Genomic DNA, 13,184 nt, shown 5'->3' on the forward strand with positions numbered 1-13,184 from the left:
AAGCCGATCTGAGCAATTTCTTCCGATATTACATTGTTGCTTTAGAAAATAATGTACATATACCAAATTTCGTGAAAATACCTTGTTAAATGTAAAAGTTTTCCATACAAGAACTTGATTCCGATCGTTCGGTTTGTATGGCATCTATATGTTATAGTGGTCCGATATCGGCAGTTCCGACAAATGAGCAGCTTCTTGAAGAGAAAATGACGTTTGCAAAACGATATCTTAAAAACTGAGGGACTAGTTCATATATATACAGACAGACGATCATGGCTAAATCCTCAGCTCAACATCCCGTTCATTTATGTATGCGTTTATAGGGTCTCCGACGCTTCCTTCTAGGTGTCACAAACTTCGTGGCAAACTTAATATACCCTGTTTAGCGTATAATCATATAAGATCACCATAACTATGCGCTAGAAAGAATATCTATAGGTAACCATAATTCTTCTTCTTCTTGTTTATTGGCGTAGACACAGCTTAGCGGTTAGAGCCGAGTGTACAACAGTGCACCAGTCGTTCTTCCCATTCGCTGTGTAGCTAGATCCTTCTCCATATGGTCTTCCAATCCAATCCAGTTGGTCCAATATGTAATTGACTGCAGCTAAAGCCAATAATAATAGGTTGTCAAAAATGTCTTGCGGTATTTTCGCTAGTTGGCGCTGAAAGCGCGTAGTTCTAGTTTTATTCGTCGCATCGGGTCATGTTATACCTTTTTGGAAAGCTCATTTATTTGTGCAGTTTATGGACCCGATACAGTTTCCATTTCCACCGCACAACGATGGTTTCAACGTTTTCGTTCTGGTGTAGAGGTGGTCGAAGATGCGCCACGCTCCGGAAGGCCTGTCGTCGAAAATTGCGATAAAATCGCTGAATTGGTCGAAAGAGACCGGCATAGTAGCAGCCTTAGCATCGGTCAAGAGCTGGGCATGAGTCATCAAAAATTCATTTCAATTTCAATAAAAAAAAATTCAAAATACCGCAAGACTTTTTTGGAAACCCATTACAAATATTCAGCGATACTACTAACTATTTTTTTCGCTTTAATGAGGTATTCTACTCTAGTAATCAAATTTTCGGAAGTTTTTTTGAATTTTATTTAAAAAAAACCAAAAATATTTTTACTATCCATTTTTTTATGGTGTTTTTATTGATATCTTAAGAATACAGAAAAAAAATTTTACGAAAAAATATTAAAAATTAAAATAATTAGAGGGGGGGAGAAACAGGTGTAAAAAAATGGCGCATCCTGGTGACATTGATCCTGACTCTCCTCGTGGTCTGAAAAAAAAAAATCAAAAGAAATTCTTAATCAGTAAGGATGCTGTTATAGTCCCTACCTCAGGGAACACAAATATTTTTTTTTTTTTAAATGGCTACTAAAAATAAAAATCATGTTCTACGCTTTTTTTTGAAATTCCTGAATTTTTTTTAAATATTAAAAACAAAGGGTTAAGGATTATATAAAGAGGGTTCACACAAAATTTCAAGTAAATCGGTTGTATAGAACTTGAGATAATGCCGGTACCGTGTGGAAAAAAGTAGTTTCGAGAAAAACGAGTTTAGAAAAGTGAGTCTACCTACCTACCGGGCTAGGTACTGCGTCACTAAAGTAACAGTAGCTCTTAAAATAATTTTAATTTTTAAAAATTCTTTGGAGGATATGTTCTTAAGGGTCTAAACTTTAAATATATGAAAAAACCGAATTTTTAAACTAGAGTAGATAACCCTTAATTTGTGTAATCATTTCAATTAAATTAAAATAGAGTCGCAACTCTTCTTTTATCCTATATTGAGATAGCTCATTTGTGATGATGATATATTTAAGTTAATGTCTTGAGAAACAAATTTTACTAGCTGTCTTTGTGTTAAAAGTATACAGTTTGCAGTTTAGCTTTTACCTTTGAGCTTTTTTACGTTCATATCAGGTTACGAATAACGATTACTCATTGTTGGTTACTACTCACGTATGTATACTCGTATTCCATTTTTATTAATCAGCCGATACTTATTTCCCGTTCCATGATGTAATGGAATTTCTCTCGAACAACAATTGCATGTATGTCTATATGTCTATGGGCCATGACAAAGGGAGTAACAAATTCGCAAATTAGTTGATAGTAGTGATGAGCGATATTTCACTACCGGTGATTTTTTCACTGTGATTGAAAAATCGCCAATCGCAACTGCGATCACTTTTTATAAATAGCAGTTCGAAACTGTGATCGCAGTTCGAACCAGTGAATTGTGATCGCAGTTCGAAACTGTAATCGCAGTTCGAAACTGTGATCGCAGTTCGAACCAGTGATTGCGATCGCAGTTCGAACCTGTGATTTACGATAGCAGTTCGAACCTGTGAATTACGATCACAATAGCAAATAGCAGAAAAGTAACAACTTTCTTCAGGGTATTGTATATATCGTATATGCTATTTTTCGTCATAGCGGTTTGAAGTTTTGAGTGTAACGTTCTTATATAAAGCATTTTGTGATGAAAACAAGAATTGTAACTAATTAATTTCAGAAAAAATGATGGAATAAAAAAATTACGGGTTTTTAATATTTTCCCAAAGATTAGGAAACTCGCGTTAATTATTTGGTCTTGAAAATATTAAAAGCGGGTATTCTAAACAAACAAATTATCAACCACACTACTGGTAATTCCTTCTAAGAAATGTGTGAAACCATCATACCACCATACAAATGAACTATGCAATACACTCTAAGTGTCAGGTAGCCGAACCGCTTCAATATTTGCGAAAATGTAATGAAAAGAAAGGCGGAAAACCTACGTAAGTGGTAAGTGGAACAGACCCGGACTTTTATTCGGCCAAACAGTGTCAAATTGGCAGAATCTGCCGCTACAACAACAACAACGACGTTTGAACGTCGACTTAGTTGCGATCGCAATAGCAATATAAAATCACAGTGATTTAAAAATAGCAATCACTGAAATCACAGTGATTTAAAAATAGCAATCACTGAAATCACAGTGATTTAAAAATCGCAATATCGCTCATCTCTAGTTGATAGTCGCCTCTACCGAGCACCTCTGATTGGCAGACTGAGTGTGTTCCCAATGCAAATAGGCAACTTAATGATTACCGTTGAAAAATACGATAGAAAATTAAATTAACTTTTAAAACTTTGTTCATAATTTTAAAATTCTATTCCCCCGTGGCCCTAACACACTTGTTTCCAAATCCTCGAACAGTAAAGTCAATTTCCGGAATAGCCTTCAATGTTTAATTTCTTCAATTGACTCAAAACGATTTCAGTCACAGGGAGCTAAATCAGGTGAATACGGTGATTGCGGCACGATGTTAGTTGAAAATTTGGCTAAAAGCTCACAGAGAATCAATGCAGTATGCGACGGTGCATTATCGCGGTGCAAAAACCAAGAGCTGTCGGCTCACAATTCTGTCCTCTTTTTACGAAAAGCTTCGCACACTACTACGCATAACACTCATATATTATTCCTTTTTGAAAGTTTGGCCGGGCGGAATGATTTCGGAGTGCACCACACCTCGATAATTGAAGAAAACTGTCAAACAACCTTGAATTTTGACCTGCTCTGACGTATTTTTTTCGTCTTCGGCTCGCCTTTGCAACGATATTCGGCCGATTCATCGTATGTATCCAGGTCGTAAGCATAGATTCAAGACTCATCGCCAATAATAATACGTTTCATGACATCCTGGTAGTCGGAAAGCATTTCGAAAAAACAATCGTGCTTTTGTTTACCAAATCACTAAATCTTAGGCCTTTTTAGGGCCAATTGATTTTTCTTTTCTTAGGCCCAATAGATCCTTAAAAATGATTTTCACTGATCCAATGAAGCCAGTAAGAACACTGCATGTTAATTGTCGATTCTCAAACAGTAATTCCTTTATTTTATTGGCGTGTTGATCATCAGTTGATGTTGAAGGCAGTTCTAGATATGGGTCATCGTTAAGGCTTTCCGACCCTCTTTGAATGATTTGTACCACTCAAAAAAACTTGCTGGCGACAAACAATCTTCCTTCCTTCACTATCTCAAAATTGCGTTCAATCAAATTGAAAAACTTGTTTACCATCGGCAGCTACAATATATGTACATATCTGTGGACATTTGACAAAACAACCTCTTTCAAAAAAGCAAATTTTACAGGAGAGCGAAAAAACATGTTTAAAGCTTTGCAGTAGAAATACCTCTTACTATTAAAGGACGAAGTCAATTTAAACTGGATGCAGATCAATAAAGACGCGTTTTCCAATCAATTGATTTAAATTAAATATTTTACTTTTCTAGATAAATATAAATCAAATAAATAAGACTTATTGTCAAATGCTTTTTCTTACTGAAAATCAACTTATATCATACAAGCTGTTTTGTCAAATTTGATTTGTGCAAAAAAAATCCTTTTTTTATCTTATCTTGACTTGAAAAGCATTTTTTTTAGATATGCATTTGACAAAAGAACTTCAATCGAAAGAAGTTATTTTGTCAAACGCCAATTTCTGATTTTACTCAGACGATATATAGAGACAAGCTTTTTTGATAAATGTACGTTATGATTTTACGTTTGAAATTCCAACTTATTCGAGACAAGCTCTTTTGTCACCCCGAAAATTTGAAAAATTACGAAAGAAGTTGTTTTGATGACTGCATAATTTTTGAACTAACGGTCCTAGGACAATGGCGATAAGACAGAAAAACGCGCCTTGAAAATTCATACATATGATAAAAATCCTGGAAAATTGTCTTATTTCGAGAGAAGTTGTTTTGTCAAATGTCCACAGATATGTATAATACATAAATAAAATTGTTCAGTTCTTCAACCTCGATTAAAAGGTAGTAAAAACTACGACCCCTTTGTTCCAGTTGCAGTCGATGTAAAATTGCACTACTCTTGTCATTTTTCCGAACCAACCGATCAAGTACTGGCTCGAATTTGTGATCTTCAAGTTGGTGAATTTTATTATGGTGAATAAATCATAAGTTCAGTCAAAGTATAATAATCATTCATTGGCAATTAGCCAATACAGAGTTCACGACGATAGTTAGTTTTGCATAAAACTCCTCTATAGAAAAAGAAATTTAGAGCTAAACTTTACGTAAATTGAAAGATATTAAAGGCGAATACTATTTTAAGATCTAATGTTTCGTGATCTTTATATACGAGGGTTTCCATTTATATTTTGGGATTAGAAAACAACAAAAAATTTTAACCATCACAAATCGATTTCTTGTTTTTAAAAGTAAGTAAATATTAAGATCCATATACTTTTGCATACGATTGAACTAATTTTTGAAGCACTTTTGACACGCAGATTCAGTTCTCTCCTAAACAAATGCTCAACATACATTTGTTGCGTTCAAACCGCCTATGCAGGTGCCGAAAAGTTTTGACCTCTAAGTTTTACTTTTAAGTTCATACGCATAAATAAACAATTGATCACCTTTCCCGATATCATAGACGTTTTTTGACGCACCACTTTCGTATTTTGTTAACATTTCGCTCGACCAATCGACACGAGCCGTTTTTGAGCAGTTAAGAAATTGTGGGGGATTCAATGTGAACAAATTTTTTTACGGTCAAATGTTCATGCAATATTGAATGTTTGCTAGTCCCACCAATGCCTAATGTTGTCTCAATCTCACGATAGATCACATGACAATCTTGCAAAATCCATTTGCGCACAGCATAATTCAGAAACATTAACTGGATTTGGACAAACTTCATGAAATTAGTCTTAGAGTGATCTACTACTTCGATTGTATTCACCATACCATCAATAAACATTGGTCTTTGATGGTGCTTCACTGCCATAAATTTATTGAAATTCCTCGCTGCACTGTAGCAGGATTAATCCTCGTCGAGAGTAGTAAAAAAACTAACGCGCGAACGTATTTGCGATTTGATACCATTTTTTGGTCGAGACTTTAAGTTACTGTAAATAACAGCGCTGGTTCTACATAAGTATACCTAACGTCAAAAATTTCAAATTTTACGATAAAGTTGTAAGTTGCCAATTCCCGAAATATAAAACGCGCCTACGTATCGTAAAATTTGTCGAAACTACTAAATGAATAAACAAACGTCTGTTAAGATTGGACTTGATTTAAACTTAAAAATCGCCAGCGCCATAGCTGTAATTCTTTTGAATCTCTTAATTAAACCGAAATACCAAAAACGCTTCTAAAGTTAAAGGCCAATACTTGTACTCTAAAAACGTAATACACACATGCATTCCTAAAAAACAACAAACATATGTACATGTGAATGCATCATAATATAGGTATATTTATGTATTTACCCATTAAAGCATTAGTACCCAAATACACACGCAGTACACCGATTAGTAGCGGCCGACAGCATTTTAACTATGTACGATACCTAGAAGCGCGCAACTCGTGGACCAAAACTGGTACTACAAGGTTCACTTCTGATCTAAGCAGCTTCGGCACTTGCTAGCATTGCGCAATAGTTCGATTTAAATGCGTTTTTCGTGAAATTTTTTTTTCATTTGTCTATTTTTTTTTTTGCTCCCGCTTGTTTGTGTGTGTGCGCGCTAATTTCGCAGCGCAGCTAAAGAGGCGCGCGCAAGGGGACTGCCGCCGCGCAGTCAGGTGTCAAAGTACTCAAAGTCAACGTACAAGCGAGCTGGTGCGGTGCCAGTAGCAAGAGCGGCAGCTGGGGTGGCGCACAGCGTTCCGGGCGGCATTGATAGTAAGTAAGCGGCTTGGTTGCTGTTTCTGAGCATGTGTGTGTGGCGCGGCGCTTATTACAAGCCGCTGATTTAACGATTTAGCGGCGATTAATAGTAGATTAGGCCATGAGACCGCGCGCTGCAATGCGACGAGCGCGCAAAAGGGAAGGCCTCACCATGAATGTGTGTGTGTATGTATGCGCCTGTGAGATTGCGCATTGATTTTTAAATGCCGGCGTTGTTTTTTCTCAATTTTCTTTGCCGGCAATTGAGCATATGACAAAGTAATAAAAACGGCAGTGCGACACCATTTAAGGTGTAAGAACGCGCAGCAGCGGCAGCAAAGTGCGCGCAAAAAGCCGGCGCCCCCCTGCAAGTTCTCACGCTCGTTGATAATACTATTTATATATGTTTACATGCGCACACAATTGTTTGTACATGCATGTACGTCGCCTTGTAAGCGATCACTTTTGTCTAACTATGTGTATCCGTCGCAACTCGTGCATTGGGGCGCGTTCGCTAAGGTTCACGCTCTACAAATATATCTAGTTGCATGGTGTTGTTTTTTTTGTTTTTGTTGGCGGCGCATACAAATCTTAGTGACTAAAATAGTAAAGCGCAGGTATGTAAGTGAGCAGTTCATAGCCTACGATATGCGCTTGTGGGCAACGCATGGGTGCGGTGTCGCGCTGGGGGTAGAGTGTGCCAAGGCTTTCGCTGCTGTAAAAGGAGTTATTCGATTAATATCGCTGTCACAGCTGGCAGTTTTTTCTCTCCTATTCACAGCGATCTGCTTTGTTGCCAAGCCATTGGGGGGGTCCACGCGCAAGCGGGCATGCGAAACGTGCTTGCAAGCACTCGCGGCCGCGTCTGTGTGTGTATGTGTTTTGGCACATCGTGAAGGTACCGCGTCATGCCAAAATATCATTAAACGATTTTTACGTTCCTTATTTAATTACCTGATCTCAATTGTGTGGCATAAATTTCGTATTGAACAGTAATTAAATACAAAGCAATACACAAAAGACATAAAAACAATTCCAGCAAGCGCACAGAAATACACAATTCGAGAGCGCCAAATTCGATTCAGCTTCCGATTTGCATATTCAATTGCTCAATTTGGACTTACCTATTATAGGTATATGTGTCTGTATGTACAGTCGACTCTCGTTAATTCGAAACTAGAGGGACTCTTAAAATATTACGAATTATCGAGTGTTTGAAATATCAAATGGTTCGAAAAATGTGAGAGAAAATATATAAAACTTATAATTATTAAGTGTTGATCAATTATTATTTATTAACTGCTACTCTATAACAATGTCAAAAGTTTAGAGGTAATACATATGTATGTGTTCATTCATGTGAATTACTTAATCTTTCGAAAGAACTCTTTATGCTGGTTTGCTTCAAAGCACATTGCTGTTGCTCCGACTGCTCGATAACTTTTTTTTTAAGAGAAAAAGTACCTGAAATTCTTTTTCATCACTTTCGTTTTGTAGACAGAAGTTTTGTAAGATATCGAATGAGGAACTTGCTTCCTTAACTGACACCTCTGCCAAAGGTTCTGATGTATGTTTCTCATCTTCATCGTAACTTTTTTTCATTCGTATCTGTCGCAGATAAAATTTCGTCATCGATTAGTGAACCTGAGATAGCAACATCTTCAAACAAAGTCAGAAAAACTCATACCGCTGATGTCAACAATAGTTCCATTGCTGGTTCTTTATCATTCATAAGAATCTTCTTTTAAGAAACCGAATTTTTTGAAGCAGTTGAGAATCGTTAGAGGTGTTATAATAGCTGTCAGAACCGTGATAACAAACTTTTTTGTTTGTTGGGCGCCAATTGGAGATTCCAAATGGAGCCAGGCACCTAAACTTTTCAACTAAGTTGAGGTATTTCCTATTCCTCTGCTTCTCCGGCGGGTACTGCGTCGAATACTCTCAGAGCTGGAGTGTTTTCATCCATTTGAACGACATGACCTGGCCAGCGTAATTAATTCGCTGAACTATGTATGTCAATGTCGTCGTATATAGCGTACACCTCATCTTTCCCTCGACTACGGTATTCGCCGTTGCCAATGCGCAAGCAACCATACGCCGGTCTTCCGCAGAATATTTCTCTCGAAAACTAGTAACGCCGACTCATCAGATGTTGTCATCCATGCCTCTGCACCATACAGCAGGACGGAGATGATGAGTGACTTGTAGAGTTTGTCTTTGTTTGTCGGACTATACTTCTCAATTTCGCACTCAGTCCGAAGTAGCACCTGTTGGCAAGAGTTATTTTGCGTTGTATTTCCAGGCTGACATTTTTGGGGGTGTTTACGCTGGTTCCAAGATAGACGAAATTATCTACAACTTTAAAGTTATGTGACGTGAGAGCCAAGTCATCACTGCGGTGACTGTTTGTTTGATGACAGGAGGTATATCGTCTTGCCCTCCTTCACTACCAGACACATTAGCTTCGCTTCCTTACCCAGTCTAGAGAAAGCACAGCTAACCGCGCGCAGTAGCTGTACACTCTTGTAAGAGATTGTACTTTCTCTATTCAGCTCTGGAGCTCGAATTATTTTATCCAGCAATAGATAGGAGAAGTCGCACGATAGGGAGTCGTATTGTCTAAGGTCTCGTTTGGCATCTAACGGCTCGGAAAGGTCCTTCCCGATACCGACGGACCTTTTTTTTATTGCTCAACGTTAGTTTACACAACCGTATTAGTTTTGCAGGGATACCAAATTGAGACATAGCGGCAAAAAGGTAGCTCCGTTTCGTCCTGTTAAAATCAGCTTTGAAATCGACGAAAGGATGATGTGTGTTGATCCTCTTTTCTCGAGTCTTTTTCAAGATTTGGGGCATGGTGAATATCCGGTCAGTTGTTGATTTTCCAGGCCTGAAGCTATGCTGATAAGTTCCAATCAGTTTATTAACGATGAACTTTAATATTTTTTCTAAAAATCGGGATCATTGCAATAACGTCATTAGTGCCCACTGTACGTCGTCTCTGAGGACACGCATTATATGCTAGAATAAATGTGATGCAAAGCCGATCTGCTGAGTGATTATATCGACCGAGTATTGAATGAACGCAGCACGCAATGCAAAACAGAATATATTAGAAATTATTAAACTAAAGACCGGTGAACATCCCATCAGCAAAATCTGAAAAGTGATAGTTTTGAATATTTTTGTTTGAACTGCAAATAATTCTTAAGGATGAAACTCCCTTTAACATACTGTGTAATTCATTTCGAGTTCCCTACTTTTTTAAAGGAAAAACAGAAACTTCAAATCTAATGGGGAATGTTAATTATCATTGGAAAGAACATTCTTTGGCGTTTATTTCTTCAAGATCATCTCTTTCAAATGTTTGCCGCGGCTACGTCTTAGATGGTCCATCCGTTGATTCCAATTTTAGATGACACGATCGAGCACTCCGGCTGATTACGCGTGATTTTTTGATCCAAAGCCGGAATCAAAGCGGAATTGTCCGCATAAACTTTAGACCTTACATATCCCACAGGAAAAAGTCTAACGGTCTCACGGTCTTAGTGCCCAATCGACCGGCCCAAAACTTGAAATTGTTTGTTGCCCGAAGTGTTTTCTCAATAAATGCCTTAATTGATGCGATATGTGGAAAGTAAGGCCGTTTTGTTGTAACTAAAATTCGCCGAGATCACGAGCTTCAATTTCAGGCATCAAATTGTCGGTTATCATGGCGCGTATACGGTCGCGATTGACAGTAACTTTTTCACCGTTATGAACCAAATCAAGTTTGTACTTTTCTGGCAGATGTTCATATATTATAATACATCGTCGTTGAAAGTACAAAATTTCAGATAAAGCCATAGATATTTAAATATCTATAAATCAAACAAGTATCCCTTAAATATTTTTTCGCTACCTGCGCCCTCCTCATACACACATTTATCTCGCAACCACACGCAAATTACTCTCTAACATAGGAAATACATAAGTATGTACATGTAGATAACAAAAGTAATCAGCGCCCGAAAAACCTCCCCGCAGGGCCCAATTCGGTTTCACGCGATCTTCCGCAAAATTCGTACAAAATGAAATATGTAAAATATATAATATTAATATGTAAAACCGCCCCATTAGCTGAACTGCTTTCGAGGCCAAAGCGACGACGGTGACGGCGCATGCAGCCGAATGGCCTTCTACAGCTCACGAGCGCATACTTACACGATTCGCAAGCTTAGTAAACAATTTGCTCAAATTTTGCAACTCTCTCGTTTTGTAGCAAATGCGCCACTTGCGTTCGCCAACAACACTGGCGTAGAGATGATGACGCGCACCGAGCATGAGCGATGACGAGTTCGAAGGTGGCCAGACGTTACTATAAAAAACTAAAACTTTCATTACATAAGTTTCTCAACTATCTAGTATATATTCACTTACTCCCCAGTTTGACTTTACATTGTAACGAGAATGAGTTAAAGCAGTTACTGAGTCACGAAAAAGATTGTGTGTTTTGCAAATAAGCATTTTCTGGTAACACTACGTTAAGCGCTCCACTTCACTAATGACGATCGCTAATGCTCAATGCGCACCGCATTGCGATTCATGTGCAAATTTTTCGCTCACCTTCTCTTCCCTCATCAGCTAGCTATTTGCAAATGCGTGCTCATTCCTTCACAGCTGTCTTGCTGTGGTTCTTATTTGCCGGCGGCGCGCTCTTTGCAAAGCTCCGCACTGTTATTGTTAATGGTGCGCTCGCCGCGCTCTCCCAACAGCATATTCATATAGTAAACGTACGTTGAAATACCGTTTGTAGATTTCGCATGCGAGTCAGAGCGCTCAACACCGCAATCATTCATTGCCTGTTGCTCTACGTTGGCAGCGACGCAACGCTGCTGTCGCGCGCGTTTCTCGTGTCCTAATTTTCGCATTACTAAAGTGCCATTTTTACACTCCGCCGCTGAGTTGCAGATAATGTTTGACAAGCTGTGCCGTCGCAGCCCTGTATGCTAGCGCTAAGCATTGGCGCTGCCGACTTCACACCTCGACAGAGCTGTGCGCTGCTACTCTTTGCGAATTTTTCGTTTGTTTCGGCGCAATTCAGTTTGGTTCAGTTTGGTTTTGATACACACACGCGCGCGCGCCTATCGTTTTCTCAGACGGTGTGCGCTCACCGCAAATACCGCGCTCTCCCCTCTCCAAAGCTTACCCCCTTCCCTTGCGTGTGCTGCGCGCCTTGCAGCGCTCTAATGGCATTTGCTGTTTGCCATTTTTTCAACTATTTTTGTAAATTTTCTGCTGCTGCCGCTCGCATCGCATACTTTTTTGCGCACTTTACGTCGTTTTCGTTCGTTGTTGTTGCTATTGCTAATTGTAGTGTGTTGTTGTTGCGACGCCACTGCCGCACTGCCGCGCTGCCACATGTGTTTACTTAATAATTCGCATATTGGCGAATGCTGTTGCTGCTGTTGTTGTTGGCGTCACAAATACAATATTTGTAGTTTGGCAGCGGCGTTTCTTGCTCATAATGAAGAATTTTCAGTTGTCTGCGCCGTCCGCTCAACGTTGCGCTGCGTTCAGTTCTTTTCTAAACGGTGCGCGGTGTAATTCTAATTCGATTGAGTAATAGCTCAACTCGCATCGCATCATCGCACGTTTTCGCGTACTAAGTTAAATTTGTACACGCAAAAAAAAACTACTATTACTATAGCAAATTGCATACGTACTAAGTAGGTCCTAAGCCTATTCATGCGTGTCTGCATTACTGGAACCCGACGGTTGCTCTAAATATACGCACCCTAATTGGCTTTTGGGTAATTGCTAAGCTGTTGGTGGATAATTACTAACTAATTATAAATACATACATACATATGTACATACATACGTGAAAAAAGTGTTTTGTGTTCTGTGCGAATTCGCCAAAGCCGCCGCTGAATTGATCACACGCGCGATCACTTGCGAATTTTTTTATTGTGTTTATTGTTATTAACTTCTCAATTGGTGTGGTGGTCTTTTGCAAAAAAAAAAAATCAGAGCTCATTCTTTGCCCTACGCATAATTTCGTATATAAGTACATATGGATATACAATACAAAAATTTGTTAAAAGTGAATTGCAAGTGAAGCGATTATTCCCAATAAACCGCATGATATCCAACCGAAAAGTTGATGGTTAAAGTGTTTGCATTTACAGTGATTTTTTTATTCGGAAAAAATGTTTTTGAGGAGAAATATGTATTTAAATCAGTTTTAAATAAAACTGTCTAAAAAATACAAAATTTTTTTTAAAAATTTGAAATGTCCGAATCAAAATAAAAATAATTCAAAAATATGATAAGTTAAATTACGTCACCTAAAATGCAAAACAACGTAACATTGAAAAGAACGTAATTGCGTTTTCTATTGCTTACGATTCACTACATCATATTACTATACTTATGTAGCATTAAATTTTCAGCTTCCGCCGTCAGATATAACTAATATATAACTATTTTATAACCAAAACTC

At 38.3% G+C, this 13,184-nt stretch overlaps 1 protein-coding gene and 1 long non-coding RNA gene across 15 annotated transcripts in view; one reads left to right on the forward strand and one right to left on the reverse strand.

Annotated features, from left to right (window-relative positions):
• The window catches only part of LOC105224493 (sex determination protein fruitless), a 419,068-nt gene that overhangs the window by 310,439 nt on the left and 95,445 nt on the right, over positions 1 to 13,184 (forward strand). For 2 of the 14 annotated variants that reach the window (XM_049448207.1, XM_029549494.2), the window contains exon 1: positions 12,271 to 12,492. The exons of 10 other annotated variants lie outside the window; for them this stretch is intronic. The gene's annotated coding sequence lies outside the window, so the exon portion shown is untranslated. Of the gene's footprint in view, positions 1 to 12,268; positions 12,507 to 13,184 lie in introns of those variants that run through there. 2 more of the 14 variants (XM_049448210.1, XM_049448208.1) reach the window with 2 other exon arrangements.
• Positions 1,140 to 11,384, reverse strand: LOC125776424 (uncharacterized). The gene is made up of 3 exons (XR_007421699.1): positions 11,120 to 11,384; positions 10,904 to 11,067; positions 1,140 to 1,284 (listed from the first exon to the last, which is right to left on the reverse strand). It is a non-coding gene; the product is annotated as an uncharacterized LOC125776424 (long non-coding RNA).

Source organism: Bactrocera dorsalis, chromosome 2 (genome assembly GCF_023373825.1).
Source record: "Bactrocera dorsalis isolate Fly_Bdor chromosome 2, ASM2337382v1, whole genome shotgun sequence".
Lineage (NCBI taxonomy): Eukaryota > Metazoa > Arthropoda > Insecta > Diptera > Tephritidae > Bactrocera > Bactrocera dorsalis.